The sequence below is a fragment of the Pinus tabuliformis genome, chromosome 2_2, assembly GCF_031772625.1.
Source record: "Pinus tabuliformis cultivar Carrire ecotype Pingquan chromosome 2_2, CPIR1, whole genome shotgun sequence".
NCBI classification, from domain to species: Eukaryota; Viridiplantae; Streptophyta; class Pinopsida; order Pinales; family Pinaceae; genus Pinus; species Pinus tabuliformis.
The window spans coordinates 571,984,978-572,012,461 of record NC_142300.1 but is presented as its reverse complement, the minus strand read 5'-3'; positions in this window follow the sequence as shown (position 1 = coordinate 572,012,461).

Genomic DNA, 27,484 nt, shown 5'->3' with positions numbered 1-27,484 from the left:
TGGGTCATTTGGCTGCATGGTCGCAAGAAATTATATTTGTTTCTCAAACATCTTAATTCCCAATCAAATTATGTCAAATTCATGATGGAGGTTGAGGCAGATGGGTGCCATCCTTTCCTTGGCATCCTCCTCTCTAGAATAAATGATGGTTCTATGTCTCACCAAATTTTTCACAAAAAAACCAACACGGAACAATATCTTCCTACAAGTTCGCATCATTTTCTTGTGCAAAAATTTGGAGTCCTCAGCAGTCTTGCAACCCCTGCTTTGAGAATTTTTTATGAAAAACAATTTGAGCAAGCAAAACCCCATCTTCTTAAATGTTTTGAAAATAATTGGTATAGAAAAGCCAAGGCCTCAAGGCTTTTCATAGAGCCTATAAAGAATCAAGGGTTAAGACTTCTTGTAATGATCCTATCCCTAAGGTTTAACTTCCCTTTATCCAAAGGACCACTGATCGGATTTCCCATATTCTTAAGAAGAATAGAGTTTCTATTTTTTTTAAACCCCTCAATACCATGAGAAGTTCTCTTCTGTCTATTAAACACTTGATGGACCTTAAAGACATGAAAGGGGTATACTCGATCCCTTGTTCCTATGGGATCCCCTGCATTGGAGAAAGTGTTCGCTCCATTAACCAGAGAATCCATGAGCATGTTGCTGACATTAGGCAAAATCATTCCCACTTGTCAGAGTTTCCTAAGCGTGTGAAGAAATCCAAGCTCCATGTCTACATTGAGGATTCCAAAGTCATTTCTAGGGTTGATCACTTCCACCATAGGAATCTTAAAGAGGTGATTGAAATTGAGAAACATGCAATAAATCTCAATAGGGATGATGGTTGGAAATTAAGTAAGAGCTGCATTCTAGCCCTCTCCTCAGGATTTCCCCCCCGGATTCCTCTTTTTTCCTTTCCTTTTTTATTTTTATTTTTATTTTTTGGAGTTAGATATTAGGTATCAAATATTCCGTATTTTATTTTCACTATTTATTTTATTTTATTCAATAAAAAATGGCTTGTTTTAGTATCTTTAATTTCTTAATATAAAAATTATTAACTAATTTATATTCATAAAATCATTAAACTTATTAAGGTTCCAATATATTGTTCATTACTTTAAAAAAATATTTATTTAATTTATTTTATAATATTATTAAAAATTAGTCTATTTTATTTAATTAATATAGAACTATAACAACTAATTACCAACCTCTAGTTTTTAAACATATATTATTTTAATTAATAACTAAATCCTAATGGCTAACTCTAGACACTCATGCATCCTTTCTATTTATTCTATAGGATTGGTTGGTTTTTTCACCTTTGTCCTTAGGAAGAACCACATTAGGTAGTTTGAAACGTTGACCAAATCCTAATGATGTGATTAATCCAAAAGACTTTCTCATTTGCAATATGGATCACAAAATTCTTAGATATAATAATAGTAAATATGCTACAATAAGGGAAATAGATGAAACCGACCAGAGGTCTAGGTGGAATAGGCAGGTGGCCACCAATATCCTCCTGGATCAGTCCTCCCCCATTAGGAAACAATGGCCCCCATTTCGTCCAAAGCCTGCATGAGGTGAAGAAATTTCTATTGAAGTTGGTCCCTAGTGAAACACTTGCCCTCATGAAGGAGTTGGCCTGCTTTGACAACTCAATATAGTTGGATCCTCTGCTGGAGAGTGTTATTGATATTTGTGTCCATGATCTTGTCAATTGTAGCATGTTTTATACAACTAGGGTTGAGCTCTATTGGTGTCAACTGCTCAACAATTTTGGATGTGTCCAAGAATGGATGAATGTATGGTTGTAGCCGGTCCACATTTTAATACTAGGTTCAAGGCAAGGAATGGTGGAATGATGAGCTTGAAGGAATTGTCCTTTAAAAATTTGGTGATGGTGTATGACCCATATCAGAGCAAGAGAAGTTTGCGGTGGGGCCCAGTGAGTTTCTCCTTCTATATATGTGACCAAACTTTGTTTCCCACCTCAAAATTTTCTAGCACCCGATGTTGATCATGAAGTTGTTTGTACTTAGCATTGGTTTTGTCCAATACGTTGTGGGCCTAATGGAATATGTGATGAATGCGCTCAATGAAGCTATCACCCCTGTCAGCTTCGGCTTGGACATGAGCCGAATCTACCTAAATAGCTGAAATGGTATGGCCACATCAATGGGACATAGTGGTTGGAATCCCAGTCCCACTTGAAAGGGGTTATGGCCCATTGAGCTATTGAGAGCTCTATTGTAACAGTGTTGGACATAGGGGAGGCTTTCATCCCATGTATGTGGATGCTTCAAGTTGTATATGGGAAGAATGTGTATGATCATCCTATTGAAAACCTTTGTCTGGCCATCAGTTTGAGGGTGGAAGGTTGTGGACTTAGTGAGCTTAGTATCGATCATCGACCAGAGGCTTGAACAAAATGTATTCAAGGACCTGTTATCCCAATCAAAGATAATGGAATGTGGTATCCCAAAGTGTGCCCACACTCATTCAAATAAGAGCTTAGCAATGGCTTATATTGTGATACTCTTCTTGTCATCCACTAGAATATCTATTTTAGAGAATCTGTTGATGACCACAAAAACGAAGTCATTTCCATGCTTAGTAGAAGGAAGGCCCGACATGTAATCCATGGAGATGGATTCCTAAGGTTGACTGGGAGTACGCAGACGAGTATATAGGAATTACTTCTTAATGGTCTATTTTCCATTTGCACAACAAGTGGAGGCTCTGACGTACTTCACCACATATTGTCAAAGGTTCATCTCATAAAAATAATTCTACAACCCTAATACTATTTTATCTACACCCAAATGTCCAGCGAATCGACTGTAGTGGGCCTCCAAAATCATCTTGGCATGCGATCTTGAATGAACACAAAGGTGTCCCAAGTGGAAAAATAGTGCATTTAGGAGGTGAAAATCAGGAACTTTCTTGCTTTCCAAGAGCATTTGGTATGTGTTGTCGAATTTTGGATCTCTCTTCTAAAAATGTGGCAACCGCAAAGTCTCATGTCCACAAGAGTAGAGCACAATGGTCAGTGCCATGATTGACGATCGACTGAGGCAGTCTGCACCATATTAGTGATTCCATTCTTGTGCTTGATGTTTAAATGAAATTGTTGTAGGTATGTGGACCATTTATGATGGGAATCATTTTGTAAATTCTTCTTGTGTCTGTATGAACTGTAGGGGCCAGTGGTCTTTTTGGATGACTATTTTCTTATCCAAAATGTAATTCTTCCATTGATGGCAGACTTTCACAATAGAATACATCTCTTTGTCATAGGAGGTATATTTTAGGATTGTGTCTAAAAGTGTATCACTATGATATGCCACTAGATGAGCCTACTGAGTAAGAACTATACCAATAGCATAATTGGAGGCATCTGTCTCAATATTAAATGGTTGAGAGAAGAGGAGATGTTTCAAATAGGCAAACACCTTCTGTTGGGATTCAGAAAATAAATAAATAAATAAATAAAAAATATATACATACATACATACATACATACATACATACATACATACATAGATATATATATATATATATATATATATATATATATATATATATATATATATATATATATATATATATATATATATATATATATATATATATATATATATATATATATATAGATATATATATATTTCACCCCACCCTTGGTGACTTGACTCAAATGCCAAGTGATATGAGAGAACCCCAACATGAACCTAGAGTAGAAATTTGCAAGACCTAGAAAGCTAGAGAGCTCTATTAGAGTGGTTGGGGTTGGCCAATCCTGAATAACTTGTATCTTGGCTGGGTCCACATGCACACCCCGCTCATTAATGATGTACCCCAGATATTGAACTTGGTTCATATCAAAAGTAAATTTCTCCAAATTGGCACACAATTTTTTTTTTTTCGCGGGGTTTGGAGGACCTGTCGAATATGGTGGAGGTTCTCTTCCCAACTTTGGATAAAGATCGGGATGTCATCAAAATACACTGCCATAAATGAGTTGGTGAAGGGTCGCAAGATGTCATCCATTAGCCTCATGAAGGTTGCAGGAGTGTCAATCAACCCAAAATCCATAACCATCTATTCGAAAAGGCCGTATTTGGATTTGAAGGCAGTCTTCCACACGTCAAAGGGTTCGATTGGTACCTGGTGATAACTGGACTTCAAGTTAATCTTGCTGAAATATTTAGGCCCCTTGAGTTGGTCTAGAAGGTCAGTGATCTATGGGATTGGATACCTATTCCAAATAATGATCTTATTCAATGTTTGGTAGTCAATATAGAGTCTTTAAGTCCTATCCTTCTTCTGTACCAACACGAACAGGTTCCCACAAGGTGATGAACTTGGCCTGATTTTCCCTTTCTGCAATAGCTCCTAAATCTCCCTCTTGATTTCATCTTTCTCCAAAACATACCATCAATAGATCAACTCGTTGGGTAGCGGCACACCCAAGGTCAGGTCGATGGAGTGCTTGACCTGATAGTGTAGGGGTACCCCCATGGGTGAGGAGAAAAAGTCCCTATAATCCTCCACGAACTTGTACATATATTATTGTCATGCAAAGGAGACTTGTCTAGAGGTCGTGAATGTGGTCAGAATATTCTTCTTTCCTTGAGGGCGAATCATAAGGAAGATAAATTTCCAGGTCTTGGAAATGATCTGACTACATTGCTTCGCAAAGAACAAAGAGATGATGATAGGACGTACTACCTCTGGTATCTTATATAACGTATTGCCCAAAGAACTAATAATAGTGTGAGGCCTAGATTCATACACATCATGACATTTCCACAAATATGGTTGGTGTAATAATACATTACAAACTTCAAGAGGAGCAACATCACATAATACATCATCTGTGAAGGGCTTGATGCTATAGGGAGGGTGACACTATTGGCTGATGTAGAGAACTTGTCCTTGGTGAAGCCACCCGATGGTGTACAACCATAGGTGTGGTGTTGTTGGTAGGCCTAACCGCTTCAGGAACTCTACTAAAATGAGTTTCTTTTGGCTTCCACTATCAACAATGAACTGTATTGAAGAACCCTTCACCCACATATGTGAGTGGAAGAGCCACTCCGCCTCCTCTATATCTCTGGGCTCAGTATTTTGGATCTTGATGGTGGAAACAATGCAATCAGGATTTGCATTAATTATATGATTCCCTTTGTCATTTCCCTTGTTGGGTTCTCACTCAGATTCAGAACATGCATCTAATTTAGAATCTTTCACCTAGGCCACTAGTGACTGCTTGGCTCGACACTCACTTATGTTGTGAGTGGGGCTCTTATGGAACTCACACTATTTCTCTATGTCCTTATTTTCCTCTATGGTGTTGATTTTTCTTTCGTCTTCGGTGGGTTATCCTAGGTCATCCTGTTGGCATTATGATTCAAGTGTTGTCCTTGATGGCAACTCACTCAGAGGTTGGTACAGGTGCTCAGAGGTTGGTACAGGTGATGGCAACTTAATCAGAGAACAGATCTTAGTACAGCATGCCAAGGAAGTTCATACACGCAGGTTCATTAAGCCCAAGTCGCGTGTACACGCTGGTTGGCTTCAGTAAAAGCGCGTGTATGTGGAAAACTTATCTTTGGTCCGTGGCGGTTATTTCTTGGAAGTTGTGCCTATGGTTTTGGACCATGGTGTCTCGACGGGCGTGTCGATCCCTAGTTTTGAGGTTGATGGTATTGTGTTACTATGGTTTTGGACCGTGGTATTGTGAAGGGCCTAAGGCTATATAAGGAGAAGATCATTAGGCAAAGGAGAGTAAGCAAGGTGTGTCTGACGAAGTGAGAAGATCTAGTATTGCGAGTTATCTGTTCGGGACGCTTGGCAAGGGTCGGATCTGACAGCGAAGGCATAAGTAATTATTTCTAGATCTGCACGCGGGTTGCCTTTGGAGAAAGCGCGTATACACGCGGTTTTGATGCAGTGAAGCAGCGTATGCATAATAAGATTTGATATTTCAGGTTGCTGTTGATTCTGGTGGTTGTTGCAGAGTTCTGGGCTCTGGTTTGGGTTCTGTGTTCTTGATGACAGGGTTTCAGTGATTCAGTATTGGGTTGTTTAATGAATTATGATGCAAGTATAAGTTGATGATTGTATTGTAGTAATGTCTGTTTTGTACTCTTGGATCCAGTCTGAAAATTGATGAAACGTGGTCCCTGAAGGTTGTAGGGTCAGCACCTACGTACTAGTAAATAGATCGGCTAGTACAAGAGCTGAGGGGGTTGTAGCTCCCTTCCAAAAGTAGTTGGAAAACGAGAGAGGGTTGTAGCCCTCTGCAAGTTGTAGCCTGCATACTGGTAAAGGACTGCACCAGTACATTGTAAAAGAAGTTTCTTATTAAAGAAGAAAGAGACAAATTGCAGCAGGTGGTTTTCACCCACATTGGGTTTCCACCTTATATCATGGTGTTCATGTGTGTGGCTCTTGTGTGATGTTCTGTTCTGTTATACTGCACCTGTTTACTGTTAATATGCTTAATAATGTTCTGATGCATTTACTGAAGATTAAAGATAACTGAATTATAAGATCTCTGGATATACGCTAGTTGCTTTAGACACAGTAGCGTGTACACGCGGGTTCACTTAATTGAAGTAGCGTATATGTTTCTGAGTATGAAATTGGAAAGGTTTTACTGATCTGATAATACTGATTCACCCCCCCCCCCTCTCAGTATTATTTCCAACAATTGGTATCAGAGCAGGTCCTTCAGAGGAAGCTTGATCGCTTGAAGGAAAAGATCCATCAGAATGGCTAATCCAGAAAGAGAGGCACACATCAGGCCACCAGTCTTTGACGGGAACAATTTTACTCACTGGAAGATAAGAACCACTGCATATCTACAATCACTTGGAGCAGAAATTTGGGGAATCGTAGAAGGAGGATACAAATTCCCATCAGCAACTCCTACAGATCCAGCAGAGAAAAAGCAATATGAGCTCAATGCCAAAGCTGTTACTGTCCTATTGAGTAGTTTGACACAATCAGAATTTATGAAGATCATGCATTTCAAATCAGCTAAGGAAATATGGGACAAAATCGTCACAAGCTACGAAGGAGACGATCAGGTAAAAAGAGCAAAGCTTCAAACTCTCAGAATCCGGTATGAAACTCTTAAGATGCATAATAATGAAAGCGTAGCTAATTATTTCCTGCGTATGGATGAGATTGTGAATTGTATGAGGGATCTGGGTGAAGAATTTGAGGAAGTTGTCCTAGTTGAAAAGGTTTTGAGATCTCTATCTGCTAAATTTGATTCTAAAGTATCTGCCATAGAAGAAAAGGAGAATGTGCAAAAAATCACCATGTCACAGCTTCACGGGATCTTAACTGCTTTTGAAATGCGACAAGAGGTACCACCAGAAGCCGCATTCGAAGTGTCAGAAGAAGAAGATGAGGTAAATTTTGTCAAGAATCTTGAACGGGGAACTGGATGGTTCAAAGGTAAGCTACCTTTCAAATGTTTTCTATGTGGTAGAGTTGGTCACTATGCTGCTAGATGCCCTCATAACAAAGGAAAGATATTTGAAGAAGATGGTAGAAGCTATTATACCCATATTACAAGTTCATTCAATGATAGTGAAGATATTAGAAGTCTCATGGCATGTGAAAAGAAGAATGCTTCATCCAATAATAGCAAAGATATTAAAAGTCTCATGGCACATGAAAAGAAGAATGCAGAAACTGAAGAAGTTACCAAATTAAATGAACAATTGGAGATAGTAACCAGGGTAAGGGAGAAATTGCAGGATGTAGTAAAGGATCAGAGCATAACTATTCAAAGGCTTGAATCAAAGATCCTCTCTCTAAAAGAAGATCTTGAAGATCAAGAACATGAAGTGATCAAACTAAAGCGACAAGTGGAAGAAGGAAGAAAAGCTGAAGAAGACCTAAGGAATCAGTATCTAATAAAGGAAGAACAACATCAAGTTGAGGTAAATATCTTGAAAGGTAAACTAGAAGAAAAGGATAAGCTTTTACGATTTCAAGATAGTTCTAAAGTCTTGGATGATATTCTTAATAGCCAAAGGTCTCCTGCTATCAAAACTGGTCTTGGTTTTCATGAATATGTTGAAGGTGAATCTAGTTCACAAGGTGAGGCAAGAAACTCTAATGAGAAATCTGAAATGCTCAACAAGGAACAACCAAGGAAAGAAATTCCTCAAGGAAGATCCTTTACTCCTAACTATGGACGTGATAGACGATTATTTCCTCCACTGAATAATGTTGAATGTTATGTATGTCATAATCTTGGACATGTTGCAGCCAGATGTAGAAGTAGAATGGTTCAAGAAAGATCATCGCATCCCAGGTATTTCAGAGGATATTGCTTTGCCTGCAATGCATATGGACACAAAGCAATTGATTGTGATAGAAGGAACATGAAAAATGTAAGGTGTTATACATGCAACAACTATGGGCATAAAGCAAGGGAATGCAGGAGTAGATTTCAAAATTCAAAACAAGAGGACCATACATCATCACAGTTCCAGGAACTGAAGAAGACAGAGACAGAAAGGTGTGGCATAATTCAGACAGCTGACATAACAGACACAGGGGAATCTGAAAGTGATGAAATTCAGTATTCCATCCTGCATACGCTGATATAATGAAGACAAGTCGCGTATATATGCGAGTTACAGGCTGCAAAGTCGCGTATATGAAGAAAAGGCAGCAGAACAGACCTAGGTTCAGTCATGGTTGGCTCAGGCTCAGGGGGAGCAGAACAGACTCAGGAAATGGTTCAGTCATGGTTGGCTCACACTCAGGGGGAGCATATAATTCAAATAATTCATTGTTGGCATTATGGTTAGAAGTTGCTAATAAAACTAAATGATACATCTTGTTGTTTGATCAAAGGAATAGTATTGCAGGCTGATGCTTATGGTACAGATCTGAATGGTTGGTCTTAGAACCTGCATCTGCTCAGGGGGAGCATGGATGGATTGATACAACTTGGCATATAAAAAGGGGGAGCCACATCAGAAACTTCAGCATGTACTCAGCGGGAGTATGGACAGCAGTATGGACATCAGTATGGACAGTAAAAGGTACACCAAAGAAGAGAATATCTTGGTCCGCCCTTTGCCCTTGATGACAAAGGGGGAGAGTGACTTGGTGTGGTGGTTGCCATCAAGTCCAAAGGGGGAGATTGTTGGCATTATGATTCAAGTGTTGTCCTTGATGGCAACTCACTTAGAGGTTGGTACAGGTGCTCAGAGGTTGGTACAGGTGATGGCAACTTAATCAGAGAACAGATCTTAGTACAGCATGCCAAGGAAGTTCATACACGTAGGTTCATTAAGCCCAAGTCGCGTGTCAACGCTGGTTGGGTTCAGTAAAAGCGCATGTATGTGGAAAACTTCTCTTTGGTCCGTGGCGGTTATTTCTTGGAAGTTGTGCCTATGGTTTTGGTCCATGGTGTCTCGACGAGCGTGTCGATCCCTAGTTTTGAGGTTGATGGTATTGTGTTACTATGGTTTTGGACCGTGGTATTGTGAAGGGCCTAAGGCTATATAAGGAGAAGATCATTAGGCAAAGGAGAGTAAGCAAGGTGTGTCTGACGAAGTGAGAAGATCTAGTATTGCGAGTTATCTGTTCGGGATGCTTGGCATGGGTCGGATCTGACAGCGAAGGCATAAGTAATTATTTCTAGATCTGCACGTGGGTTGCCTTTGGAGAAAGCGCGTATACACGCGGTTTTGATGCAGTGAAGCAGCGTATGCATAATAAGATTTGATATTTCAGGTTGCTGTTGATTCTGGTGGTTGTTGCAGAGTTCTGGGCTCTGGTTTGGGTTCTGTGTTCTTGATGACAGGGTTTCAGTGATTCAGTATTGGGTTGTTTAATGAATTATGATGCAAGTATAAGTTGATGATTGTATTGTAGTAATGTCTGTTTTGTACTCTTGGATCCAGTCTGAAAATTGATGAAACGTGGTCCCTGAAGGTTGTAGGGTCAGCACCTACGTACTAGTAAATAGATCGGCTAGTACAAGAGCTGAGGGGGTTGTAGCTCCCTTCCAAAAGTAGTTGGAAAACGAGAGAGGGTTGTAGCCCTCTGCAGGTTGTAGCCTGCGTACTGGTAAAGGACTGCACCAGTACATTGTAAAAGAAGTTTCTTATTAAAGAAGAAAGAGACAAATTGCAGCAGGTGGTTTTCACCCACATTGGGTTTCCACCTTATATCATGGTGTTCATGTGTGTGGCTCTTGTGTGATGTTCTGTTCTGTTATACTGCACCTGTTTACTGTTAATATGCTTAATAATGTTCTGATGCATTTACTGAAGATTAAAGATAACTGAATTATAAGATCTCTGGATATACGCTAGTTGCTTTAGACACAGTAGCATGTACATGCGGGTTCACTTAATTGAAGTAGCGTATATGTTTCTGAGTATGAAATTGGAAAGGTTTTACTGATCTGATAATACTGATTCACCCCCCCCCCCCCTCTCAGTATTATTTCCAACACATCCTGCCTTGGCTTTTTCCTTTGTTCTATAGTTTTGGGGCATCTATCCTTTGCTTCAGATTCACAAATCCAAAGTGTCACTTCTTCTATTTAAATTTCTGCTCGTTGTTGATATCATATCGATAGATGACATCAACAGAGGATATATCCAGGAACTCCATCGTGTCCTGGATGTACATACATAGACAATCACAGTACTTGAGTACCAAATGCCGCTCATAATCCTTGATAGCTAACTTCGTGTGAAATGTGTGAAAAATATTTTTGAACTCTGACACATCTTGGTCCCCTTCCTTCCGCAATTTGGTCCGCTTTGTATATTTATCTTCATAGCTCCCAATAGGGTAATATTATTCCTCGATGGCATCTCAGAAATAATTCCAAGTGGGTGCATCTGAAAATAGTGAGGGTTCAATCTCGTCCTTGTATTCACAGTTGGTTTCCCACTAGTCCTTGACATGGGGGTGACTTTGAGGAGTGAAAAAATAATCTTTGCCCCATCAGAAAATTCATGAACCAAAAAATATCCTTCCATCACATTTAACCATCTAGCTATGGTGTCTCCATCTATCTAACCTTCAAATATGGGAATGCCAATGTTGACTTGTACATTAAAGGGAGTGGCACCTCCAGAGTGGATACTAGGAGAAGATGCATCTCATGTGGGTAGCTGTCTAAGGATTTGAGAAAAGTTAGCCATCATCACATTCCTCTATTGCTCAAGGGCTTCCTCGAGGAATATTTTGAAAGGATCTCCTTCTCCCTCATCTTCCCTTTCTTCTGCCATGGGAGGCCGTTGGGGTTTGCGGTAGTCATCTTGCAAAGGTTCAACAAGTTCGATTCCTAACTCCTTATACCTTGACCTTGTTGGGGACATGCAAAGAAAAAAAGATAAATAGAAAACCACTCTAATACCACTGATCCAAACTTGTACAGGAACACAATAGAATATAGATACAAACATAAACACTGAGATGCAGTAGAAATAAAACTTCATTTCAATAATATCAAAGAACTGAAATATGCTTACATACAAAATGGAAATAAAATAGATTGGGAAATGGTAGCTATAAGCCTCTAAACTATATTAAAATGAGGCTCAAGGGCCTTTTTATTATTTAACAACAAATGAAAACTATAAACAACCGAAACCCTAACCCCAAGAGATGGAACGCCAAGAGTTTGTGGGCTCCGTTGAGGTTAGTTGGGCAACCAACTTCCTGGGGTTGTAAATTGGTCATATGATCTCTATTTGGCACATACGATAACTCATTGGAAATATCTCTTCAAGTACTAAAAGATTTTCCACAAGATAATATGACTAGTGTTATGCTGCAAACCTCAAAAAAACGTTATTTAGGGGGTCAAAACAATGCCAAAAGTTTAGGATTAGAAAAACTACTATAAATAGTAAATGCTGCCAAAATCAAGGAAACAAATGAAACAAAATGGAGGCCTAGTTGGAATAGGTGGGTGGCCACCAATATCCACCTGGATCAATTCAATTGTAAAAGTCGTTCCAAAGATCTCTTATATGGAAAATCAAAAGAATCAGATAACATGGTAGCTTTTGAAGATTTGTCAGAGGACAATCTTGAGGATTTCTCAAATTATGATAGTGATGATGAATTCAATGCAGAGCCCCTCAAACTCTTTTAGCCATCAATGATGTATGTTCTAAGTTATGTATATTTTTGGTTTGTAAAAGGTGTAGAACCAATTATTTAACAGTGTTTCATTATTTAAATTGGTGGTTCTTGGCACTTAGAAACCCTTGAATAGATCACTAGTCTGATTGTGTTTATACTACTATGGTTTGTTGTTCTTGTTTCTCAGAAACCTATGAAGAATGGCTGCAAGCTATAATATGAGATACTTATGTGATAAACAGGTCACGTTTTTTTTATAGGATTTTGAGCACATTTAGTATCCAGGCCTCCATTTTAGCAATTAATGGATACACGAAAGAAAAATACCTGACAGATGGTGGAAGGTTCATACAGTGGTTCATTACTTGAAAAATCTTATCGGAGTAGCCCCAATGAGCCAAGTTTGTCAAAATTGTTGATCTTACAATTTCATCAGTGATGGTAAGAGATAATAATGTTTTAAATGGAAGTCAAGTAGTAGCTGCTATCACAGTCAAGAAAGAGCATTGTCTACAAGATTATAGAGTGGATGTAATTGTTGTTGAAGACCATATCAAATAGATGTAATCTATATGTAATTTGTGATTTATGTAAGAATGTAAGCATTAAAGGAGGGACTTGGAAATAACAATTACTATAGTAGGTATATTTTGTTATTAGTTGATAATAATTACATTAAGTTAGGAGTTAATCTTTAAAAAATACTAAAAGAATAAAGAGTTATATTGAAAGTTAATATTTAAAGGAAACAAGACTAGTGAATTATATGTCAAAAATATATTAAGTAATTGTGTGAAACATTTTAAGTGGGTTAGGTTTTAAGTTATTGAGAACTAATAGAGGGTTAGAGCTCAATAAGTGTTATGCCTTATGATATTTGGAGCAAATGGATTAGTGAGTATTGAGATGTTGTGAATTAGTTTTCAGTGGAAATCAGGTTACACATATTAATTGGTCACTACATAAGTGTTGGACTACACTAAAGGTTGTAGATTGTGGATCGATAATTAGTGTGGAATTATTAGATATGGGTTATACATTATGGCTAGTAAATATGAAATACTTTTCAAGAGATGAAGCAACAACATGGAAAAGTTGAATTAATTACTCGGTCAACTAATGACAAATCCAAAAAAATAAACAACTTGTATGGTATTAGATCATTGTGAGGAGAAAAAAAATCACTATCAGTACCAACTATATACTTTGTTGGATAATTTATGTAACTATTTTCATTAACAAAACTAATATAAATTACTCTATATGACCTATCTACTCTCAAGTATCATATCAAATATTTAAGAATACATGCCAAGAACATATGTATAACCTCTTAAAGCATCTCTCTCTCTCTCTCTCTCTCTCTCTCTCTCTCTCTCTCTCTCTCTATATATATATATATATATATATATATATATATATATATATATATATATATATATATATATATATATATATATATATGCTTAAGGTAAAGATCATAAGCTCCATACCATAATAATTAATAATGAAATCAAGATTTAAATAAGAAGAAACAAAACTTGAAAACTATAAACATGGCTAGGAGCATGAGACAAAATGGGGGCATAATGGGAAACCAAGGAAAGAAGGAAGAACATCATATAAATTGAATGAAGATGAAATAATGGGTTGAATTTTTTCACTTGTGGTATCAACGATACTTTTCATAGAATAAATATATATGAAATATAAGAAATTAACAATGATCCTAACAATTAAAACTACCTTAAATGAAAATAAAAACAAAAGTACTATTCAAATGAGTTTAGGATATCTACTAAAATTACCATAAAACAATAGTAAGAAGGTGGTTAATGTTCATGGCTAATATTGTAAAATTCCATTATTATTGTAAATAATGAATATTTTAAATAATATATCGTAAAGAAGGTGGTATATTCTAAAAATAATAGTATTCATGTAAATAATATATGGAATATTTCCATGAATTATAATGATTTTCGTTGGTTAAATCAAATCCTTAGTTTTTGTGGGTTATCCCAAACCATTACAATAAGAAGGTGGTTCATAATTCACATGAGTTCAAGTGGTTTTAGAAAATTCCAATTCATAACCATTAATCATACCAAGTTATTTTTCTCCATTCTTTTCTCATTTTGAATCATATTTCTTAAAGAATGCTAATATGGAGAAGATAATATAAGAAATGACAGAACTTAAATTACTTTCCTTTGCATTAATTTTTTTGAATTTCATAATCGTGTTGTTCTCTAATTGTCTATCATCTTTTTCTCATCCTTTCTTTAGTTATTTCTTGCACTTCATTCGTGCTTTGTACTCTCTTTCCTTTTTGAGATCGCAATTTTCAATTTCCTGTGTTTGTTGTGAATTCTTATGTAATTTCCACACTCTCTTTTTCTATGAATTAATGTTTGTTATTATTTTTCTATGCATGTAGATTTCATATTTGTAATGTTTCTTTTTTTGGGGTCACAAGAGGAGCGTGATTGAGATATTTTCTTGATCAAGCTCCTAGGTCTATATTTCCCTCATAAATGTCATCAATATAGTTGGTGGTTGGTAGGTTGGGAGTAATGTTTGCAGGGGCTCAATTGAGCTATAATCTTGATCAAGCTCTATATCTCAATTGAGTAGTTGATTAACCATGTAAATGACTTGATCAATGGCTTTTTCAACCCTTGATCGAGCTACTTGAATTATATATTTCTATCACTTGATTGAGAATAGATTTAGCACCTTTCCTATAAATTTCTATGTAAGACCAATTTTTACCCTGGCAGACTTAAGGTAGAATTTGTGCTTAAGTGGTGGATTAGATCATGTTGGATTTATGAAGGAATCCTCTATCCAATGAAATATTCATTTGATAATTTCAAATTCGTATGATATTTTTCAGCTATTTTCTTTTAAATATAATGCTTGAAATTTTTTTGGACAATTTCAATGGGACTAAATAAAAAATCAATAACATAAAATATACAAAACAAAAAAAATTCAAAAAATACCAACCTCTTCGTTTATGAATCCTCTTCAAATGGGTACTCTTGGTTTTTTAATTTGTTTAAATAGTAGAAAAAATCTTTCATGAACACAGGTGTATGAAAAATGCAATTAAAATATTAATTTCTCAAAAATTATGTGAACAAAAACATACCTATTAAGATGTGTGAAAATTTGCAAGGACAACCATTTCATTTAATGGAAAATTGACAGATTATATGACACTACATTGTTTTTCAACAAATATCATTAAAACAACAACATAATTCTGCACAGATTGTCTTTTTACTGTGAATCAAAATTTATAATGATTATATGAATTTTTTAGGGCTTTAATTCGATAAAAGAGTAAAATTTTGAAATTTATTTGCCACATTTAGCCCAAAAGAGTAACCCATCTTTGTGCATTCACTCATATCAGCTTGTGGGAGTGTTTCCTATTTGACCTGATCTCCAAGGTTTTTTATGAAGATGGGGTTACAACAATATATTTTTTCAAGGTCTCCAAATATTAATTCCACTATTATGTTTAGCATGTTGAGACCTCTTTGATGATATAAATTTCACCTCAATCTGAGTCTCACATAGAAATTTATGCCCTTTAAAAGAGGTCAAGTCATTGGTAGAATACCACATGGCACACACATTCTCCCCACCTTTCCTGCATGGGATTGCCATACCATCACCATGTGTGATATGAAAGGCACCCACATCATGGTAAATTGGGTCACTCGACATGCTAAATATATTTGTTATGTGAAAAGGACAAATAAAAAGGTCATTGGATGAAATTGGGTCCACATGTAGATGGCATGTTGGATTAGGGTTTATTATGCTTTCCCTCACTTAATTGTTTTCAAAACTTAGTGGCTTGAAGTCTTGTGATCCTGGTGTGTCCTCCCTGACACACGTCATACTACCCTAGGTTCTGTTGACCTTGCTCTATCCTCAACTCTTTTGAGATCTCAATGGTCTTAAGGCCTGAAAGCTCAATGGGTCCACCTAAGCGCACATCATCATGAATCTATTTTTGGTTGTAGACTCCCTCATACATCTTCAATGCAAGTATGATGGTCCAAATGGTCAATGGGGTCCACCCATTAACATCATGTTTGGTTGGATCTTTTTGTCACATGCTCACCCAAACTCTTTCAACAATTCAATCGCATGATGGAACAGAGTGGGAACCACATGGTACGGTTCCACTAGTCTAGGTTTTTCGATCAAACTAGCACTCTTATCTCCTTGCGCACATTTGTTTTATGGTTGATGGTCGATATCGGTCAATCTGCATAAGTCCTTTCCACAGAAAGGTTCATCTACTGCCTAAGGATATGATAGCTCAATGGGGCCCACATGTCAAAGTCTTGATGGATCATGGTTCTACCACAAGTCTCTTAGTGTTGGGCCCTCTTTTACACTCACACACACACACACACACACACATATATACGAAATATGTTTCTCCACTAGTCCTAGTACCAATCATAACACCATTGCTCGGGGTTCTGTAAAACAAAGGGTGACTTCCCTAAAGCCCTAATTTCTTTATGTATTGAGGGACACAACCTCTAGATCAAGAAATATCAAACTTCAGTGAATGTATATAAGAAAGGGGTGACTACCTCGAATTTCATTTGTGTGTGTGCTTACGTCACAAGATCCTAAGGCCTCAAAACCTTAATTTTCATGAGAGTAGGTGCCATCATACCCAATATACATAGTGTTTCAATGCTACCCAAAAAGAACTATTACTAACCAAGCCAACCTTTTAAATATCTACAAGCTCATCAAATTTATTCAAATATCTATTATTATCAATTAAATGAGTATAAACATGCAAATTTTGATATCTATACAAGAGGAATTACAATCCCCCTATCTTATAGTGAAAATCCCTTGATCAGGTAAAACTAACAAATTCATTCAAGCCATTATTTTTAACTAAGAGAGCATAAATACATATTTTCTCCCATAAACTATGAACACAAAATTTGTAACACCCTCCTCCCACACTTACCCAAGCTTACTGGTGCACCAGGGTAAATATGTAATGAAGAGTTACTATGATATGACTCAACCTCCTATATCACCTTAAGGAAGTGGAATTGACAAAAAAAAAAAAAAAACCTTACTGACCTTCCTTAGGTAGTACAGGACCCTCAAGGGCCAAACCACCATTCCAGGTGCCTAGACCTTGAGTTAAACTTCTATTTTTATGTACTTGACTCACATATGTTGGCACAACACTGTTGGAATTTGATTGTAACCTCCTAGTTTCATGCACAATCCTACAAGTGAGCGACATCATTCTTTCTCACTTAGTTCTATGGATGTGACCACGCAATCTAAGGCACATTTTTAGGGCTACTCTCCATACCACTTCCTAGAACTTAATGAAACTCTCATAAATGATAAATGACACAAGAACAAAGCCTTCCATACAAAACTTAGATAATAACTTGACCTAGCCAGGCCTAATCATGGAAAAAAGTTGGTGAAACACATGATGAGCATGAAATCTACATGTCATAATGCACCTTTAAACATATATGTCTCATGATTATTTGAGACTCTTCAAGAAGAAATGATTCCTTCTCACCATAGTTGCAATATCATCTATTACATCATTCATTCATTAAAATTTCATTTACAAACCAAATCATGATGAGATCCATAACTCAATTCTGTCATAAAACCATCCTTATAACAAAAATATAATTAGAATAATAACAATTATAGAAAAACCATTAAAGCCACATAATAAAAAGTATAAATACTCATGAAATACGAATGGAAAAGAACTCTTATTAACATATGAAAAATCCAACCAAGTTAGGGACTTCCACGTACCACCCAATCATAGATTGGGCCGAACCAAGTCTTTGTTTCAGTGAATCACCCATGTGCCATATTCCAAGCATGAATGTGGGGCTCACAACAAAACCAACTGGGGCCTCCTCACGCTTTACCATGTATCCCACCATTATCAGTCAAGGGATTCCTAGACCTGAAAACCCTCATTTATATAACCAAGCTATAGGTTTTAACCCTCAATAGAAATTACCTATAAACGAATTCTTCAAACAAAAAAATAATCAATGGCGAGAACATAAGACACATATACACATATATTTTCCCATGGATCCCAAAACCAGGACTACGAAATTGATTTTTCATTATTTTCCTTTCAATGTCACAATACATATATATCCATGTTGAAGCATTCTTAAACCCCAATCAATTAAACCTGGATTAGAACACAGTCGTAGTTCCCTTGACTGCATCCACAAAATACCATGGGAACAAAACCATCATGTGCAAAACCATGTCCAAAACCCATGCACAAAACCATGGGTAGGACCACCCACCATATTTGGGTCCACCCAACTATTATTAGGTCTAAATAAAATAAAAAAATTCCTAGGGCGCTTCTCTAGACCTCGTGTAGGGGGGCTACCATGTGGATCTATTCATGGAAAGAATATAATGCACAACTATAACTATCCCATTTGTCGTTTTCTTTCCACATAGGGGTCACAAGAGAGCGTAGTCATTGGTCAAAGCCTGAAATGCCCATTGTTTCTACACACCAAGAAAAATTCTCAATGCTTCACAAACTTCATCAATGCATCTGCAACATTCTTCAAAGTTTCCACCTTTACTAGCAACACCTTTTTTCCTCAAACATATCCCTCACAAAGTTATATTGAACATCAATGTGATTTGTCCTTGAATGATAAGCAAAGTTCTTTGCCAATAAAATTACACGTTGGCTGTCACAGTCTATCCTTATATCTCATTGTACCAAACCCATACTTGAACACAATATCTGCAACCAAACTTCTTCTTTTCTTGCATGAGTGGCTACCATGTATTCTTCCTCTGTAGTTGAAAGTGCCACTACAGATTTTCTCTTGCTCATCCAACGGACTACTCCTCCAAATAGGTTAAACACATACCCACTTGTAGATATTCTCCAGTATATATATTTGGCCCAATCTTCATCAATAAAACCATGAATCTCCAAAAATCTGTCCAATCCTGGTCTTTCTTGGTAGCACAAGCCATAATCACTAGTGCCATGCAAATAGATGAAAACCTGCTTCACTGCTCTCTAATGCTTCTTCCCTGGTTTTGACTTAAACCCACTCAATAATCCTAGTGCATATGCAATGTTTGGTCTGGTACATACCATAGCATACATTACACTACGAACTCCACTCGCATATGGAACACGAGACATTTCCTCTTCCTCTTCTTGTGTCTTGGAACATTGTTCAACCAATAAATTTGCACCTATAAGAATAGGAACCTTCACCACTTTATTATCCTGCATATTAATCCTCTGCAATATTGTCTCAACATATTTCCTTTGGTTTAACTAGAACTTTCTCTTTTCCCAATCTTGTTTAATTTCCATGCCCAAAATATAGTTTGTAGCACCAAGATCCTTCATATCGAAGTTGGAGGATAATTGGGTCTTCAAATCCTAGATAATTTCTTTGTCATTTCCGATCAACAACATATCATCCACATATAAGACCAAATGAATAACGCAATCACCAATTAATTTAAAATATGCTTTTCTCCTTGTGAAACCAAGTCCCCATATACATGTGTCAAGTTTTTGATACCACATCCTTGGTGACTATTTTAACCCATATGTAGAATTTTTTTAATCTGCATACAAGTTCTTTCATACCCTTCATTGCAAAGTCTTCAGGTTGCTTCATATAGATCTCTTATTCCAAATCCTCATGAATAAATATTGTCTTCACATCGATCCATTCTACCTCAAAATAAAATGTGGCAACAATAAATATAGTAATATAATATAATCTAACTTGGAAATAGTAGAAAATATATCACCAAAATAAATTCCCGGCACCTAGGAATAACCTTTTGCTACCAATTGAGACTTGTATTTATCCATCCTGTCTTTTGCATTCATCTTCTTCTTAAAAACCCATTTTATTCCAATGGGTTTCCTTCCAGCCAACGACTCCACCAAATTCCAAGCCTCATTTTTGTCCAATGATGTGATGTCATCAACCATGGCCTCTTTCTAGAGTTTTCCATCCTCTGAATCTACTAGCTCCCTAACAGTTCTACGATCATCATTAGTAATAGATAAAGAAAAATTTAAACATAAAGCAAATGGACTATACCTTTTTGGATGCGTTCTCTCTCAAATCGATCTTCTCAAAAAGTAGAGTTTGTGGCTCTTTCTCTTCTGATTCTTGTTCTATTGTAGAGCCTAATTCTTCCTCCTTGAGATGAAACTCTATATTCTCAGGTTCCTTTTGTAGGACTTCATTTTTAATAACATCCTTCACCTCTCTAAAAACCAGATCTTGGCTATACACAAACTTCCTTGTTTTTGGGTTCCAGAGCTTATAACCTTTTAAATCATCCTTATACCAAATAAAGGTGTTGTTGACATTTTGGCACTGGTGTGGCGCTACGATACAGGTGTTGTCCTTGATGGCAACTCTCTCTGATGACAAATCATAGTGCAGAAGGATAGCAGCAAGGAATTGATGATCAGACTACCAGTATGAAGAGAAAATATATACACGCTGGTTCACTATATACCAAGTCGCGTATACAAGCAGGTTCACTATATACCAAGTCGCGTATACGCAGGTTCGCTATATACCAAGTCACGTGTACACGCAGGTTGGCTTCAGTAAAAGCGCGTGTATGTGGAAAACTTATCTTTGGTCCGTGGCGGTTATTCCTTGGAAGTTGTGCCTATGGTTTTTGACCATTGTGTCTCGACGGACGTGTTGATCCCTAGTTTTGAAGCTGATGGTATTGGATTTCTATGGTTTTGGCCTGTGGTATTGAGCAAGGCCTAAGGCTATATAAGGAGAAGAAGATCATTAGGCAATTGTATCTGAAAAGTCTTGAATATCTGAAAAAGAAAGAGATCTGGTATGCAGGTTCTGGGTTGCTAGATCTAAGCTAAGGAGAGATCACACCGGTTGATGGAAGACTAGATCTAAGGGCAGATCGGGATCTAATGGTTGAAATGCACTATTATGATATGGTTGATTATGCGTATTTCTAGATCTGCATACTGACGCAATGTTATGTTCTGGATCTAAATGATGTCTCGTATAGCTGCAAGTTGAGAAAATTTATTTTTTAGATCTGTACGCAGGTTGTCTTCGGTAAAAGCGCGTGTATACGCGGGTTGCTCTCATTGAAGTAGCGTATATCTTCTGAAGCTTGATTTTTGGGTTTGCAGAGTTCTGTAGTCTGCTCTGTGTTCTGGTGACTGGTGTTGACAGAGTTTCAGTGGTTCAGTGATACAAAGATTGATGATGCTAGTATTGGTTATTTTATGCTTCAATGATTTGTTATGAAAGTTGAATAAATTGTGGTCTTCAGATTGTAATGCTTCAGGAATATCCAGTCTGAAAACGTATGAAAAGTGGTACCTAAAGGAAAGAAGATTGTAGGCCAGCACCTACGTACTAGTATCTTAGCTAGTACAAGAGCAAAGGGGGTTGAAGCTCCCTTCCAAGGATGTTTGGAGAACGAGAGAAGGTTGAGGCCTTCTGTAGGTTGTAGCCTGCGTACTGGTATAAGGCTGCACCAGTACAAAAGATTGTAAACTGAAGTTTTTATTAAAGAAAGATAGAGACGACTTGCAGCAGGTGGTTTTCACCCACATTGGGTTTCCACCTTATATCATGGTGTTCATGTGTGTGGTTTTTGTGTGATGATCTGTTCTGTTATACTGCACCTGTTTTTACTATCATGGTTAATAATGTCCTGATGCATTTACTAAAGATAAGCTACTGAATCATAAGTTGTCTTGTTATATGCTGGTTTCTTTAGTCACAGTAGCGTGTACACGCTGTTTCACTTAACTGAAGTAGCGTATATGTTTCTGAGCATAAAATGAAAAAGTTTTCCTGATAATACTGATTCACCCCCCCCCCCTCTCAGTATTATTTCCAACAATTGGAATCAGAGCAGGTCCTTCAGAGAAGCTTGATCGCTTGAAGGTAGATCGTGCATCATGACCAACTACGAGAGAGAAGCATCAATCAGGCCACCGGTTTTTGATGGGACAAACTTCAATTATTGGAAGGTAAGAGTTACTGCCTATCTTCAATCTCTTGGTACAGAAGTTTGGGACATCGTAGAGACAGGCTACACTTTTCCTTCAGCTACTCCTACAGATGCAGCCGAGAAAAAGAAATATGAAACAAATGCGAAAGCAGTCAATACTCTATTGGGATGTATATCTCAATCGGAATTCATGAAGGTAATGCACTATAAATCTGCAAAATAAATATGGGACAAAATTGTCACGAGCTATGAAGGAGACGAACAGGTAAAGCGTGCTAAACTTCAAACTCTCAGGATTAAGTATGAGACTCTCGGAATGTATAATGATGAAAGTGTGGCTAACTATTTCCTTAGGGTAGATGAGATTGTTAATTGCATGAAAAACTTGGGTGAAGAAATAAAAGAGGCTATTGTGGTTGAAAAGGCTCTAAGATCTTTGTCCCCCAAGTTTGAATCTAAAGTGTCTGCCATAGAAGAAAAGGAAAATCTGCAAATTCTTACTATGTCTCAGCTTCACGGAATTCTAACCGCTTATGAAATGAGAAAGGGAGGTCCATCAGACAGAAGAGAAGCTGCCTTCAAAGCTTCAAGAAAAGAAGATCATTATGAAGCAAGTCACGTGCCAGAAGATGAAGAAGAGGAATCAAATTTTGTCAGAAATCTCCAAGGGGTTTCTGGAAGGTTCAGAGGTAAGTTACCTTTTAAATGCTTTACTTGTGGAAGAGTAGGTCATTATGTTGCCAGATGTCCTCACAAAGATAAGAATGAAAAGGGAAAGGAACCTGTTAAATGGAACAAGAAACAAAATGAAAAGAAGAAAAGCTATTACACTCATGAAGATAGTGATGGTCTTTCAAATAGTGATGAAGATGAACAAGGTAATAGATATAAACTTTTAATGGCTTTTGAAGATGATGACTATATGGATGCTATAGATGTAGAAGGCTTTTGTGAAAAAATGAAAGATCTCAAAGTTTTCTTAGAAGAGAAGAGTGCTATTATAGATTCTCTACAATGTCAACTAGCTGAAAAGGAAAAACATCTTGAAAAATTGGAATGTGAGATTGTTTGTCTTAGAAAGGAGATTGAGAAAACAAAAGCGATTAATCTTAAATTTGTTAAAGGATCTGAAATCTTGGATGAGATTATCAATGTGCAGCGATCTCCTCTGATCAAGACAGGTCTTGGATATAATGGAGAAACATCTCAAGCCTCTACCTCTAAAAGTTATCTTGATGCAGCAAGGAGAAGCGAGCAAAGGCCAAATAAAAGTCATCAGGTGAATCAGGGACAGTTTACCTCAAGAACAAATAAATACCATCAAGAAATTCAAGGACAAACTGCCTTAAGGACAAACCGAAGTTACAATCAGCCTCAGGTAAAATCTTCCCAATTTACTCCAAGAATGAATGTGAATAGAAGCTACAATCGGTTGGAGGATAGATCTGATTATCGCAGAAGTTTCTTTAATGGCCAATGCTTTTCTTGCCATAACTTCGGTCACAAAGCAGCTCAATGTGTTGCCTACAAGACAATCATGACTAGAGAAGCTCAAAAGCAAGGGAGAATGACTGGAACCATGAAAAGGACTTATAACAACTTTTCGGTTCTTGAAAATGAAGTTGAATGCTCTATTTGTAATAACTTTGGTCATGAAGATTCTGAATGCAGGAGCAGGTTCCGGAAGACAACTCAAAAGGAACAAACCTCAAATGTCAGAACATGGAGAATAAAGGAACCGCAACCAGAAAGATGTGGGATAGCCTTTTATACAGAAGGTCAAGAAAGTCTATGGTACATTGACAGCGGATGTTCGAAGCATATGACAGGGGACAAAGAAAAGCTTGAGTCATATACCGCATTAGAAAAGGGGAAGAAAGTTTCTTTTGGAAACAATATCTCTGCAGCCATAAAAGGAAAAGGTGTTGCTCCATTGAAAGAGAAGGTCAAAGCTGGAAATGTTTTGTATGTTGATGGATTGAAGCATAATCTTCTGAGTGTCAGTCAGATGTGCGATCAAGGAATAGAGGTAATATTTAGATCAAATGGATGTTGTGTTCGTGATCTTGATACAGGTAAAACAGTGATCAAAGGAAGAAGGACTCCAAATAATCTATACATATTTGAAGAAAGACCACAACAATGCTATTTGAGCAAGGATGATGAACACTGGCTATGGCATAGGAGGTTGGGGCATCTAAGCTTTTCACAAATAAGGAAAGCATGCAAATATCAGGCAGTTTGCGGTCTTCCAGATATCAAAATTCCAGACAACACTATATGCAGATCTTGTCAGTTTGGAAAGCAAACCAGAACTAACTTTCCAGAGAAGGAAGGATCAGCCAGCATACCTCTTGAGCTAGTCCATACAGATGTATGTGGTCCATTTAGGAAAAGGACACCTCGAGGAGAAGAATATTTGATATTATTCATTGACGATTTCTCCAGGTTTGTTTGGTTAGGACTTATGAAGCACAAAGATGAAGCATTCGAAAAATTCAAATCCTTCAAAGCCTTGGCAGAAAATGAATCAGGACACAAAATTAAGTGCCTCAGATCTGACAGAGGTGGGGAGTTTACCTCAAATGAATTCTTCGATTTCTGTGAAGAACATGGGATAAGAAGAGAATTCTCTACAGCTAGAACTCCTCAGCAAAATGGAGTTGTGGAAAGAATGAACAGAACAATCCAACAAATGGCTCGTGCTATGCTTGATGAGTCAGGTACTCCCGCAACTTTCTAGGGCAAAGCTGCACATGCTGCGGTTATTATTCTCAACAAAACAAATGTCAGAGTAAATAGCACTCAAACTCCTCATGAGCTTTGGTGTGGTAAGACTCCTTTAGTAAACCACTTCAAAATCTTTGGGAGCAAATGTTATATTAAGAATACTGATGAGCAACTTGGCAAACTTGAACCAAGAGCAGATGAAGGCATTCTTCTTGGTTATTCTCCACATAGCAAAGCATACAAGTGCTACAATAAAAGACTTGGCAGAATTGTTGACAGCATTGATGTAGTGGTTGATGAGAAGGGATATATTCCTAGGCAAGTTCATCATGAAGACATTGAAGAAGAAGAAGGCTACTCTCAAAGCCAGAATGATGAAGAAGAAGAACCTCAAGAAGAACCAGAGGAGCAGACAAGAATAGAAGAGAAGACTCCATCCAGATATGTTCAAAAGAATCATCCAGAATCTCAGATTGTGGGGCAGAAAGAAGCAGGAATACAAACAAGAAGAAGAATTGCAGAAGCTTCAAGCTATTTGGCATTACTCTCTTCCACTGAACCACAAAATGTGAAAGAGGCATGCAAAGATGAATGCTGGGTCAAAGCAATGGATGAAGAACTTGAGCAGATCGAAAAGAACAATACTTGGGAATTAGTTCCTAGACCAAAAGATAAAAATGTCATAGGGACTAAATGGGTCTTCAAAAATAAATTGAATGAAAATGGAGAAGTAATTAGAAACAAGGCCAGACTTGTTTGTAAAGGGTATGCACAGCAAGAAGGAATAGATTTTGAAGAGACCTTTGCTCCTGTTGCAAGACTTGAGGCCATCTGAATGTTCCTTGCTCTCTCAAGCTTTCAAAACTTCAAGGTATTCCAAATGGACGTGAAATCAGCCTTTCTGAATGGAGACTTAGAAGAAGAAGTATATATTGAGCAGCCAGATGGTTTCATTCTTGGGAATGATCCAAACCTTGTATGCAGATTGAAAAAGGCTCTCTATGGTCTCAAACAAGCTCCAAGGGCTTGGTACTATCGTTTGGACAAATATCTTCACCAACAAGGTTTTTCAAAAGGATCAGCAGATTGCAATCTCTATATGAAAGTTGAAAATAACAAATTGCTAATACTTGTTGTGTATGTAGATGATATTATCTTTGGCAGCAATGAAGAGGCTATGAGTCAGAACTTTGCCTTGGTTATGCAGAAAGAATTTGAAATGTCATTACTTGGAGAATTGACATACTTTCTTGGATTGCAAATCCAACAAAATGAAGGAGGTATTTTCTTGTCTCAAACCAAGTACCTCAAGCAGATCTTGAAGAAGTATGGCATGGAAGATTCAAAGCCAGTATGTACACCCATGGTTACAGGATGCAGCCTCAGTGCAAATGATGAATCAGCAGCAGTTCATCAACCAACTTATAGATCCATGATTGGGAGTTTGCTCTATTTGACAGGTACCCGACCAGACATCATGCATGCAGTCGGAATAGTTGGAAGATTTCAGGCAAATCCAAAGGAGACTCATCTTTAGGCAGTGAAGAGAATTTTCAAATATCTTGAAGGGACAAAAAATTATGGCTTATGGTATCCTAGAGATACAGATCTCACACTTCATGCTTATACAGATGCAGATTGAGCCGGAAGCGTGGATGACAGGAAGAGCACAAGTGGTAGTGCATTCTTTATGGGCTCCAGATTAGTATCCTGGTTCAGCAAGAAACAGAGTTTGATTGCCTTATCTACAGCTGAAGCAGAATATGTGGTTGCGGCATCTTGTTGCACACAACTTCTTTGGATGATGCAGACCTTGCAAGATTTTCAAATCACTTGCACTCCACCAGTCTCTATCTTATGTGATAGTACAAGTGCAATCAGCATTTCAAAGAATCCAGTCATGCACTCAAAGACCAAGCACATACCAATCAAGTATCACTTCCTCCGGGAACAAGTGCTTGAGCAGAAGGTTAAGTTGGAGTATGTTCCTTCTAAGGAACAAGTTGCTGATATTCTCACAAAACCACTGCCCGGGGAAACTTTTGAATATCTCAGACAAAAGCTGGGAGTAGTTGATGCTTCATCCTGCTGTTGAAGCTTGTCTGTTTTAAAGAAAAGTTGGTACACGCATGTTTCATAAGGGATATTCGCGTATATACGTTGTTTCAGGTAGGTGAAGCCGCGTATATGGAGTTCTGAACAGCAAGGGCAGATTCTGGTTGAAGAAAGTCTGAGATGGGTATGCCAGAGTAGTCCTTCAGGCACAGTTTCAGGGGATGCAACAGGCACAGTTTCAGTGGGAGCAGCTTAAAGTCTAATAAAGCATTGTTGGCATTTAGACACCTTTGGTTCTAGTTCACAACAGTTGTTGGTTTCAGGAGAAGGAGCACAGGAGGAAATCTTGGTTGCTGATCTAAAAGATGATTATCAGATGTTGCTGGTGACTTTCATAAGTCTTGGTCTAGATTTGTTGTCTCTATGTCATGTATCTCTTTTATCTCTTTTA